General features: G+C 43.7%; 1 protein-coding gene across 1 annotated transcript in view; it reads left to right on the top strand.

The window, feature by feature from the left end:
- The window catches only part of LOC126101282 (uncharacterized), a 682,242-nt gene that overhangs the window by 643,687 nt on the left and 26,157 nt on the right, over positions 1–12,398 (top strand). The window lies entirely within an intron of this gene.

The raw sequence follows: 12,398 nt of genomic DNA, 5'->3' as shown, positions 1-12,398 counted from the left end.
TGAAGGAAAGCTATAATTTAAAAAAAATTAATAAAAGTCTTTAGTCTCTAAATTCATCGTAGCAGAATATGGAATGAGGAATGAAACTGGTTTCAACATTGGAAATACGAATTTCTTACGGGAATCGTAAAATACTCGTACAACATCAAAAGGATTGTATGGTTCATGTAGAATCAGCAAGCAGTAAGAAATGTCGAGCTATTGTTACAAAAACTTCTTATGTGTGAGAAAAAAATGGAATTCATTTGACATAAATTTAGATTAGGGACAAAGAGTTTACTGTTAGGTGTTTCGATCAGCTTAGTTTCGATAACAATTAATTGATTATGAATTTTTATCTCAGACTGACTCGTCCCGTATTCCATTGTTTGAAGAGCCAATTTTTTCCGATTAACGATTGTATATTCACACTGAGGTGATGATAAGTTAGATAAAGGTAGATAAAGTTTGGGGGAAGATGAAACCAACATTAAAGACAACTGGCGTAACGTGAGACCATCAATTGCGACCACTGACACGAAGCGTTACTTACTGGTCGTGATGGATTCTATAACAGATGAGATGCAAATCGTAAGATTGTTGGAGGCCTACTAAACAATGGTCATGCGGAAAGCTTGCAGTGTCGGGAAAGTGTGTGCGCACTTGGTAGCTAATGCCCGACTTGAGAGAGAGTGACATAAGTGAAGTGATGCAATTGCAGTTGTCGACAACAGCTTTTCCGGTTTATTGACGGAAGACGAAACATAGGTGTACAGGGTAGGCCTCAGGCCCTTGCAATTGTCACTAATTGTTTTCCAAAAACTGTAGACGTAAAAATTTTGGTTTCTGAAAAATGAAAGAATAAATCACGAGGTTTTCGTTACGATGTCAATAAGATTCAACATGTGCGTCGTTTGTTTCTCGAAAAATGTCTAATCGATATTCCATTTCATGCCATACGTTTACCAACTTTCCTTCTGTAATGCCAGCAACAGCATCTGTTATCCTTCTTCTTAATGTACTTGTCCTTTACGAAGCCCAGGAATCTAAAGGCGCCATGTCTGGTAATCTTGTTCGCCAGACAGAGGGACCATCATGCCCAATACACCTGTAAGGATGTTTTAAACTAATAAAATTTATAATATGCGATCCTCAGTGCAGTGGTGTACCATATCAACCATCTTGACGGAAAATCTCATCAGGGTGCAACTCTCTTAGTTCAGGTTTTTTGACAAAAAAGGAAGAGCCAATGACTGTGCTCTGCATTAAACCGCACAACACGTTCATTTCAGGGGAATTCCTAACTTGATCTGAGGCAACACGTGGATTTTCCGAACCTCATAGCCTCGAACTGTGGTTAGGATTTCCTGATATGTGGAAAATAACCTCATCTGAAAAACTAATTCGTTGAAGGCATTCATTGCTGGTGTCAATTCGTGCTAATATCTCAGTCAGAAAAGCTGCCCGACAAGTTCTGTCATCGGGTTATTACGCGTGTCTTACCTGGACTTACATACATGCAGGTGCAATCTGTTGTGTAGAATTCATCGCACTGTGGGTCCTAGGAAAGCGCAGTTCACGAGATGCGAGTCGTGTTGATTTGGGAGGGCTTGTAAGAACACCAGTTGCACTGCTCCGACATTATGTTCGTTGACTGAAGGCTGCTCTGCTCACGAAAGATCAAACATGCTACCGGTTTGTTTAAACTTAATATATCACACAACAATACTCATTGTACCAGGTGCTTCGCTTCCATATTGTCTTCGAAAATTTCGCTGTACATTAATTCGAGTTTTTGTCCCGTGATACCAAAGAAAACACTGCTCGTTCTCCTTGCGTGACACCATTTTACAACAACAGCGATTGTAATGCTCTCTTCTCTGTTTCTACCTGCAACAAAGATATGCAAACAAACTTGGTTTGTTGTTTCATTTGTCACTAAACACAAATTTGTATGTTCTATAGTTTTTGTAAAGTAAGTATTGATAATTGTACGAAAGCTTAGGCCAACCCTGTAAATTTTACTGTGAATGTAGTTAGTGAATGCTACTATTAATTCAACCCAAGGATCCCTGGTAGCAGAAAAATGTTTTCCTGCTATGGGTCCTTAGCGATTGCTGATTTGCATTCTTACAAATAAACACCTGTTTAAAATTTTAATTTTCCTTCGGTATCCGTCACAGTTTCGATAATAGTTATTTCTTTGTGGTGAATAGTTTTGGATAATTGCGTCCACTTGAAAACCATGACCTAAAAAGGATTTTATGGGTTTAACAAATAAAAGATTACAATTTACCTCCATGAGCGTGTGTACAAGTCGAACGTTACATACAGTATTACAAACTTGTATTAACGTTTTACATCTATTCAGTACCAGTGTTTACATAGCTTAGACGTTACTAATTCTTACCAATGGAATGTAGCAAACTGAAGCGCTGTGATATCCTAGTCACACTTCAGTTTGATGCATTCGACTGGAAAGAATTCATATTGTATGCATGAATGAGGTAATCATGTTGTATCCAATGGTTAATGGAGAGGAATAATACATGTTTGGTTACTCACATGTACATTGGTGGGAGCTGTATGATTACACCTACCTTTAAAGTATGTAAAAACCAATATAGCACAGGTGTAAAAGAAATAAGGGTTTGTAGTACTTTATTTAACGTTCGACTTGTATGTACACTCATGGAGATAATTTCTAATTTTGCCTTGTTTACCCCATAAAATCTTTTGTAGGCTATGGTCTCAAACTAGATACAATTTTCAGAAAATAGTCACCAAAAAGAAATGAATATTATTGCCACTGTGACGGAAACTGAAATATTTTAATAACCCAGGTTGCTGGTCCTATCGTTTATCTATAAGTGAGAACTCCGTACACATGTTTGGTAGTGCGGCACTATAACAGAAACGTGGCAAAACAATAAGAAATAACAAATAACATTAGTTACGAGTTTGTTAAAAATGGTAGTTAACTTTGGTACAACTGGATGTATGTCCTAAACCTAACACAATGAAATCTAATAACTCTGCTGTATTTTGGTAGTCTAGTATATTGTCAATATGACTGAATGTAATATTTGGTCAACAGCGTACTGTACTCAGTGAGATGCAACCAGTGACCTAGACTCAGTGAACTAAAATGTATAACTGCTGGTTCCGAACCGTCTGAGTGTCCACAGCATGTGGTGTTTTGGTGGCTCTTGGTTGAAGAATTCGCGTGTCCGACGATACAAGGCGGAAGAAATATAGTCTACGGTTGGCAGCTTTCGATATTGGCTGCGAATGGACCTGAGACACGCCATGCAAGTGGCTGTCTCTGTGTGGTGGTGGCCTTCAACGGTGTTTTTTATGTACCTCTTGCATGGTAAACAACATAAACTACGGGAAAAAAATTCACTCAAGATTTATTGTTGTAGCAGTGTATATGGAGTACATGAAATGATTACATTTACAGGTCAATAGCACAAGCGGTTCTGAGGTACCAGGTAAAGACCCATGCTGAAACACCCATATTGTACGTGGTCTAGCCTCCACAGGCGCCAATTGCAGGTGCTGACTCTGGCAGCCAGTCAATCGTACAGATGACGGATACTGTCTTCTGATACGTTATGCCACATCTGTCCGACCTGTTCACGTAGTTATGTAAGAGTTGTTGGTTGACATGTCGCACGTGTCGCTTTTCGTCTCACCATATTCCAAACGTGCTTCATTGGAGCCAAGTGCGGAGACAGTGCTGGCCATGGAAGCTGACGGACGTCTTGCAGAGCACATTGAGTTTCACGAGCAATGCGTGGGTCAGCATATCAGTTGGAACAACACATAAACTTGCTGTTGCAAGAATGGCGAGTCTAACAATATTCTGCAAGTACCGAGTGCTAGTTAGCGTACCCTCCATAAACACCGTAAGGCCAAGGAAGAGGCCAGTGTGTCTTGGACGAATACAATGTGCGAGGCAGTGCTCATCAGGTCTACGTCGTACGAGCAAACAACCACCCCCGGCTTGCAAGCAGAATTTGCTTTCGTCGCTGAAGACTACGGCGCGTGAGTCCATCTTCCAAGTAATAGTCTGACAGCACCAGTAGAGCACTGCATGTTAATGCTGTGGCTTGCGTGGCAGATAGGCTAGAGTTGTGCGTGCCCGTAGTCCCACTTCTAATACACGGTTCGAAACAGTTCGGTTGACAAGTCTGGGCTCAACTGTCCTCTTATCTGTGCTGTGATATCCCCCACTTACAATATACTCGTAGCATTCCTGGCGGGCGTCTGTGTTGCGCGGACGTCCAGAACCTCGTGTACGAGTGTGAGAATGTTCACGTGATCACTGACACTAGCATTGTTGCACAACGGACGCAGCACATCCAATTTGTGTGGAAATCCTCCGAAAGGACCATTCCGCCACTCGGAAGGTCACAGTGTGTCCCCTTTCAAGCTTATTCACTTGGTTGTAGGGAGCAGGAGTGCATCTCCGTGGCATGGTCGGCTGCTTGATTCAGACGCCTGCAGCAGACTGAGCCTTCTGGCTGTGAGCGTTCCTTACTGAAGAGTATACTCAGGTGGCGGTCTGGTCGCTATACCACCACTAGCCTGTCTGTTGGTGGACGACATTGAAACCCTTATCAGTACTTCTACTATCTCCCCGGTGGCATATGTTGGCATCGGATCAAAACCGACGTCGTCTTTTCAAGTATACTGTCTTTCCGAGGGCTAAGTAATTTAAGAGACAGCGAACACAACGGAAAATCGTAGGCACTCTAGAAGAATAGAAAGGAGAGATTACTCAAAAATCTGAATGTTGCTCTCATTCATAGTGACAGTTTGTAACCAAACAACGGTTTTGCACAAATCATGTGATCGCCAAACTGGCTCCATGATTCCACAGCCATCGTTCCGCTGTCAGCCCTTATTTTAGCTGTACTGTCCTACTCTCCTCCTAGTATAGTTCATTGAACATAATACTGGTCACCATCATTCGTATGGTACACACACAAACACACACACACACACACACACACACACACACACACACACACACACTACTTTCGTAATATGTGATGAATGTCAGTGCATAAAACAAAAATAAATCGATTAAATATTAACATCTAGGTTTCTAATGCATTCCACCGCTCTGGCACTGGCATTCATAAAATCATTCCACATGCCTTACAGCATCGTAGATCTCACTCGTCTCTTGTATGTCTCACAAATTGTTTCAGCGTGCCACATTCTCAACTCGGAGGTTCCACAATACCCAATTTATAGAGTGAGTCAACACCGACTGCATCCAGTGTGGATTCAGTTTAATTTGGTCCACAGTTTCGTGTCAAGTTCGACATCCACGGTATTGATTCATACCCATGCTTGGTAATTCCTAATGTGTCGGCAGTCGGCACTCTTTGGTGTTACTTGTAGCTAGGTGTGCAGCGTAAAGCAGAGGCGGGTGACTCCAAGGAAGCCTATTTCTTCGTAAGACGGGTACATGGTGATGAAAGGATAGTTCGTCACTTTTTGTGCGTTGTGGTAGTTTCTAATCAGAGTCTCAGCTGTGCGAATCTGCGGTAGGTAGCGGGGGAAGTCGGTTGACATGAGTTGGTCTGATTGTATCAGTAATCATGCACATCATGTTGCTGAGCGGTGTATCAATGAGGCAGGTATGACAGCTATTATACCACGAAGCAGCACAATACTCTGAGGCCGAATAGACCAGCGGAGGAGGCAATGACGCAAAATCTCCATTGAAGCCACCATAGGTTGTCACACACAGCCTCTGAATGATGCTGTTGCGAGTTTTTTTTATCTTAATTGTTGTGTTTCAAGGATCTATTTTGATAAGACGGACTGCGATCGAATGTGATGCCAAGATACTTTGGATACTTGTAGTGACGGAGAATATAGCCATGAAATTGCACCTTCAGCACTGTGTTAGTTTGTTTGTCGCCTGGGTGAACAACAGAAACCTCGCTCTTACTTGTACTGGGTTTCCCCCCAGTCCCTAATTTCTGAAATATGAGTTAAGGGCCGCTAAGTCCCCTGTTTGTGCTCCCTCTGACTGACCAAGCTCTTTGATTGACAAGCCAGAGCCATACCGTGTACATAGCAGAATTTGCTTGAAGATGTTTTTTGGATGGCTGAACAGGAGAGGAGCGGCCATTGTGCCCTTTGGCAGGCCATTATTGAGTTTCCTTTGAGTAGGATACTGATAGGCTCAAAGTGACTGTGAATAAGATAACACCTGAGTTTTTCCTCAGAGAGGATTCGGGACGTGGGTTAAGCGATGGTGCAAATACATAATTTGATGAAGACTGTGGTGAGTGCCAACACTGTCTAGAAGAAATAACTCCAACCACTTGCTTTGCTTGCACTGTATTGGTGAGTAAACGAATTTAAGTAGGAACCGGGAAAAACCGTTTCATTTTTTGGCCAACTTCGCGTATTTTTTTCTATAATCGTTATTATTTTTACCAATTTAGGAGATACTTTTTGCCAATTTACATGTTATTTTTCAAGCATTTTCTTTAGGCTTGTCATATTTCATAGTTTTTAAACGTTGGATCGCAAACTGAAGTATATCAATCGATTCGTTGTAGTTGTTGACATCAAACATCCGAGTACTTATAATTATTGACATCAAATATCCGAGTACTTACAATTATTGAAAAAGAAACCTATTACTTAAGCCTATTAAACATAATGAGTTAAAGAACAAATAATTTTGCAACCAACACTGAAGTTTTTGAAAAGAAAACACTGTCGTAACCTGCAAGTCCTCTTCTGAGAGACTGTGCACCCAAAGCTCTACACTTCACAATAATACGAAAACTGCTGCTCCGATTCTACAGGGTGTCCATAATTAAAGTTCAAATTTCAAAACGCCGTAGAAATAGAACCACTGCTCAGACTGACGTCAAATTTGAACACCATATTACTGAGGATGGGGAAAAATTAAAAATTAACGAAGATTTTGTTAACAGATGGCGCCGTCAGCGTCTTAATTATGGGTCAGCTATAAATGACAGATGAATTGCAAAGCAACTGCTGTGGCTTGAGTTGCACATTACACCATCCGTACAGTTCAATGTGGATGGATGTACAAGTTCGGCAGTCAAAAGTTGTAGCATTGTGATTTACGCAAGCTCATCCACCACTGCAAGGTCGTACCACATCGGATGGGAAAAATCGGATTTTAGTGGTCCTGAGGTCAAAAACCACATAAAAAGCAAAATGACAGCTGTTTCTAACTATCGTGAAACTGGCGCGAGACATGTTGAATATGATGTCCACCGTTCTGTCACAAGTTGAAATCGAGAAATAGCAGGTTGCGCAACAGATCGTAGTGTCTCTAGGGTTACGTTGAGAAGGCGTTGTACAATGCGTGCCTTCAATCCAGCAACATTTGTAATTGCAACACTGAACACGTCATCTTTCAAATAATCCTACAGCGAAAAGCCGGATTAAGATCAGGTGATCTGGACGGCCAACCTGTAGCGAAATAATGGCTGAAAATTCTAACGTTTCCGAAATGCCTCTGCAGCAGTCGCCACACTGGCTGCCGAGCGATGTGCTGAGGAAGACCATCTTGCACAAAAATGATCTTAACTACACGTCCGTACTGTTGAAAGGTTAGAATGATGTTAGTGCGCGAAACACTGCCAGAGAGTTTACCAATTACGGTATAGGTAACAGAACGCACAATGACTACTCTCCCTCAAAAAATACGGCCCTACGATAAACGATTCCTTCAACCCGCACCACACAGCCACCTTCGACGAATGAAGTGGTCCTGCCCATATTCTGCAATTCTGCGTATTGACGTGTCCTTGGAGATGGAAATGAGTTTCGTCTGTTCGCAGTATGTTCCGTAGCCATTCATTGTCCATTTCCATGTGAGCAAAAAATTTCAGAGCGGAAGTTTGTCTTGCTGGAAGGTCAACAGGAAGTAATACCTGAACAAGACTGATTTTGTGTGGATAACCATGCGGGATGTTTCGTAGGATTTTATGCACCATGCTATCAGCCGTGCCCAGCGTTCGGATAATTCCCTGTGCACTGCTTGTTTGCACAGCCCCGCTCGACCCCTCCTACGTTGCTTTAGCCAGATCGTTGTCAGACGTCGGATCAGCTTCTCTCCTCTCTCTGTCACGCTACCCTTCAAAAGAACCTGTCTTTTCCTATTTTATAATCATTTTCGCCAGACCCTTAGCAGACATCGGAGAAATGCCTTTTTTCAAACCCTTGAGTCTTGCCGGCCAGTGTGGCCACGCGGTTAAAGGCGCTTCAGTCTGGAACCGCGCGACCGCTACGGTCGCAGGTTCGAATCCTGCCTCGGGCATGGATATGTGTGATGTCCTTAGGTTTAAGTAGTTCTAAGTTCTAGGGGACTCATGACCTCAGATGTTGAGTCCCATAGTGCTCAGAGCCATTTGAACCATTTGAAACCCTTGAGTCTCCGGAACTTCTGCAGGGCTATCAGCGCCTGGTCACCATTCTTGTAAAAGAGCGCCACTAGCAGCGCACGATCGTCATGCTGTGCGAGTGGGACGCAGAATGAGAAACAGCCGTGTGAGGTGCGTCTGTTGAAGCACATGTTATGACGCTTACAGTGCCACCTACTGTTCTAATTTTTATTGCTTTTTTTGTTCCAATGCGTTTCTGCCTTCGTCCATCATACGATGTTCAAATTTGACTTCATTTTGAACAGTGGTTCTCTTTCTACAGACTTCGAAGCTGAAACGTTAATTATGGATATTCTGTACATTTGAACGTAAAAGCCAAACTGCGTTCAGCATGACATCAAATACCTTACAATGTTCATATTGTCTGCTCGCATAGCTAAAATGGTTCAAATGGCTCTGAGCACTATGGGACTCAACTGCTGAGGTCATTAGTCCCCTAGAACTTAGAACTAGTTAAACCTAACTAACCTAAGCACATCACAAACATCCATGCCCGAGGCAGGATTCGAACCTGCGACCGTAGCGGTCTTGCGGTTCCAGACTGCAGCGCCTTTAACCGCACGGCCACTTCGGCCGGCTGCTCGCATGGGTAGTTTCTTTTTTCACTAAGTTCTGAACTATCTTGTATAGGTCCAGAATACCTACACTGCAGAGACTTGCCATTGCAGGTATACCTATCAGGCTATCTACCTGCTTCACTAACTTATATCAGTCAATGACATTCAGAATATGTGACGTCGCACAGGCGTGTCTGGAGGCACAACAGAACGCTGAGGATGTTTATTCCAATATTTACTCAATAGTATTTGGTGAGATGAAGTCTATCTTGACAACCCGATGTACGAGCGTAGCCTGGGGTCTGAATGGTTGACAGTAGTAAACTGATCATATACCATGATGGTTTACGTATTTACAAAGCAAAAAAGTTGTATTTATGTTGATGTGCAACGAAAATATGAAGCGTAATTTACGCACCACATTTAAGATCTCACCGAAATGCGTCGTCTTTGTTACGATTTTTTGTACAGAAGTGTCGGGGGATTTGACGTCAGCGGGTAAAACCATTACCGCCTAAGGCCACATTGAAGCATCAGTTCATTACACGTGAAATGAGCAGACATTCGAGGATTATATGGCTAACTCACTTGATAAAAGAAAAGATCCAATTTCAGTATTGTATAACAATTAGTGTCCAATAATAGTAAACTGTTATCCTTTCGCCGGCCGGAGAGGCCGAGCGCTTCTAGGCGCTACAGTGTGGAACCGCGCGACCGCTGCGGTCGCAGGTTCGAATCCTGCCTCGGGCACGGATGTGTGTGATGTGCTTAGGTTAATTAGGTTTAAGTAGTTCTAAATTCTAGGGGACTGATGACCACAGCAGTTAAGTCCCGTAGTGCTCAGAGCCATTTGAACCATTTGTTATCCTTTCAAAACATTTTTACACAGGAATGGGGAACATGACAGTTCCAACATTAGTAAACTGTTTCCTTCATATTCGCAGTTTTAGCTGGAAAAAGAAAAAAGGCCAATATTCATGACACGCTGACGGAAAAAAAATCGCAACACTAAGAAGGAGTTGTGCAATATAAACGAAAGTCGGTAGGCATGTTTCTGCATCTGAAAGATGATATCTGTCCAGATTTCGTGCCAGTCGGATTAGACCGGCGGCAGTAGTGCTGCTATACGGATGCAAATCACGTTTGCTTTAAGTACACGTTGCAATGACCGTGAGTGTTAGTTACCTTGGAGAGTGGACGTGGTGAGTTGATTTTACTCAAGAATGCTTTTAAGGCGCCAAAGACGCCATTATCAACACCTCACTGAATTCGAACAATGTCGTGAAATAGGGCTATGACAATTTGAATCTTCCATCTCCTACACTGCAGAAAGACTTGGCAAGAATGTGGCCCCTGTACATGATTACCGTCAACTGTGGCCGCAGGAATGTACGGTCGCAAGAAGACCGTGCTCCGGACGGCCACGTGGCGCTACCGAGAGGGAAGACCATCGTGTTCACCGTATGGTTCTGGCGCATCATACTGAATGTACAGCAAAAATCTGATTAGCAGTAGGCACCACAGTGACAGAACGAATTGTTACAAATCGGTTACCTGAAGGACAGCTCCCAGACAGGCGCCCTGTAGCGTGCATTCCACTGACCTCAAACCACCACCATTTGCGACTTCAGTGCTATCAGGCGAGAGCTAATTGGAGGGCAGTGGAGCTCTGTTGTGCTTTCTGATGGAAGCTGGTTCTGCCTCGGTGCCGATTATGGCCGTGTGGCCAGCTGAGGGCACCGAGCGAGGTGGCGCAGTGGTAGCACACTGGACTCGCATTCGCGAGGACGACGGTTCAATCCCGTCTCCAGCCATCCTGATTTAGGTTTTCCGTGATTTCCCTAAATCGTTTCAGGCAAATGCCGGGATGGCTCCTTTGAAAGGGCACGGCCCATTTCCTTCCCTAACCCCGAGCTTGCGCTCCGTCTCTAATGACCTCGTTGTCGACGGGACGTTAAACACTAACCTAACCTAACCAGCTGAGGGCCTGCAGACAATCTGTGTGCTAGACGCACTGGACCTACTCGTGGAGTTTACGATCTGGGTTACAATTTCGTATGACAGCAGGAGCACTACCGTTGCTATCCCACGCACACTGACTGCAAATTTCTACGTGAATCTGGCGATTCACTGTATTGTGCTGTCATTTAAGAACAGCTTTCCACGGGTGTTTTCCAGAGGGGATAACGCACGCCCACATACCACTGTTGTAACTAACATGCTCTGCAGAAAGTCGACATACCGCCTTGGCCTGCTCGATCATCAGATCTGTCTCCAATCGAGCACATACGGGACATCATTGAACGACAATTCCAGCTTCATTCACAAACAGCATTAAACGTTCCCGTAGTGACCGACCAAGTGCAACAGACGTGAAATTCAAAATGGTTCAAATGGCTCTGAGCACTATGGGACTTAACTTCTGAGGTCATCAGTCCCCTAGAACTTAGAGCTACTTAAACCTAACTAACCCAAGGACATCACACACATCCATGCCCGAGGCAGGATTCGAACCTGCGACCACAGCAGTCGCGCGGTTCCGGACTGAAGCGCCTAGAACAGCTCTGCCACCACGGCCGGCTACACATTATAATTTACCTTTATTCGTGTAAGGATGTCAGGAATATGCACGCATAAAGTTGTTCAGAACGCGACTTAGGTATAATGTGACGAGAGATTAAAACCTGTATGCTGGGCTTACCTGTCTAGGCACTATGGTGTTAGGTATTTAAGCGCTAAAAAAGAACATATTCACTTGCTAAGTCTCTCACCATCTATACATTCGTTATGAGCAAGGTACGAATCAACTACGAAAATCTGCATAGGCACATGGAATTAAGGAATGCCAGGTCAGAATCAAACCGAAGGGCACAAGAACAGAGGGAAAATGACATGCGGACCAAGATGCACAGTGACTCATCGTACGCTCCCATCGGCATGGCACTCGTTTCGTCCATGGGCCTCACCGAATGGGGAATAATGACAAACTATATTACTATGATACCAAAACCTGAACACCTGTGGTTTTGGCACCTTCAGAGTGCTGAAACCGGTCATCTAATAAACTATTGAAGCGATAGTGGCTTTTCAATTAATTTAAATTTCGCATTATTTTTGTAAAAACCGCCGATTTCGGGTTGTTTGTCGTGTTAGTGTTTACACGAAATTTGCAGATCCCCACTTACGACTAATTTGCATTTGTTGCAGCACAGGCCTCGAAGCATCAAGCACGTTGGTGTGGTTTGTCTCTGCGCTGCAGCAGGAATCTCAAAACTGGACTATAACTCTAGTACCTCCCGCCGCGGAAGTCGAACACGCGCCAGAAGAAATGGACGTGGCCAGCCCATAGAGGGCTCAGCGTCCGCGGTGGCTCTTCCGCGCAGCCGCTCTCGCGCAGCGAGGG

Source organism: Schistocerca cancellata, chromosome 9, assembly GCF_023864275.1.
Source record: "Schistocerca cancellata isolate TAMUIC-IGC-003103 chromosome 9, iqSchCanc2.1, whole genome shotgun sequence".
NCBI lineage: Eukaryota > Metazoa > Arthropoda > Insecta > Orthoptera > Acrididae > Schistocerca > Schistocerca cancellata.
Note: the sequence above shows the minus strand (reverse complement) of the source record. Positions and strands in the feature narration are given on the sequence as shown.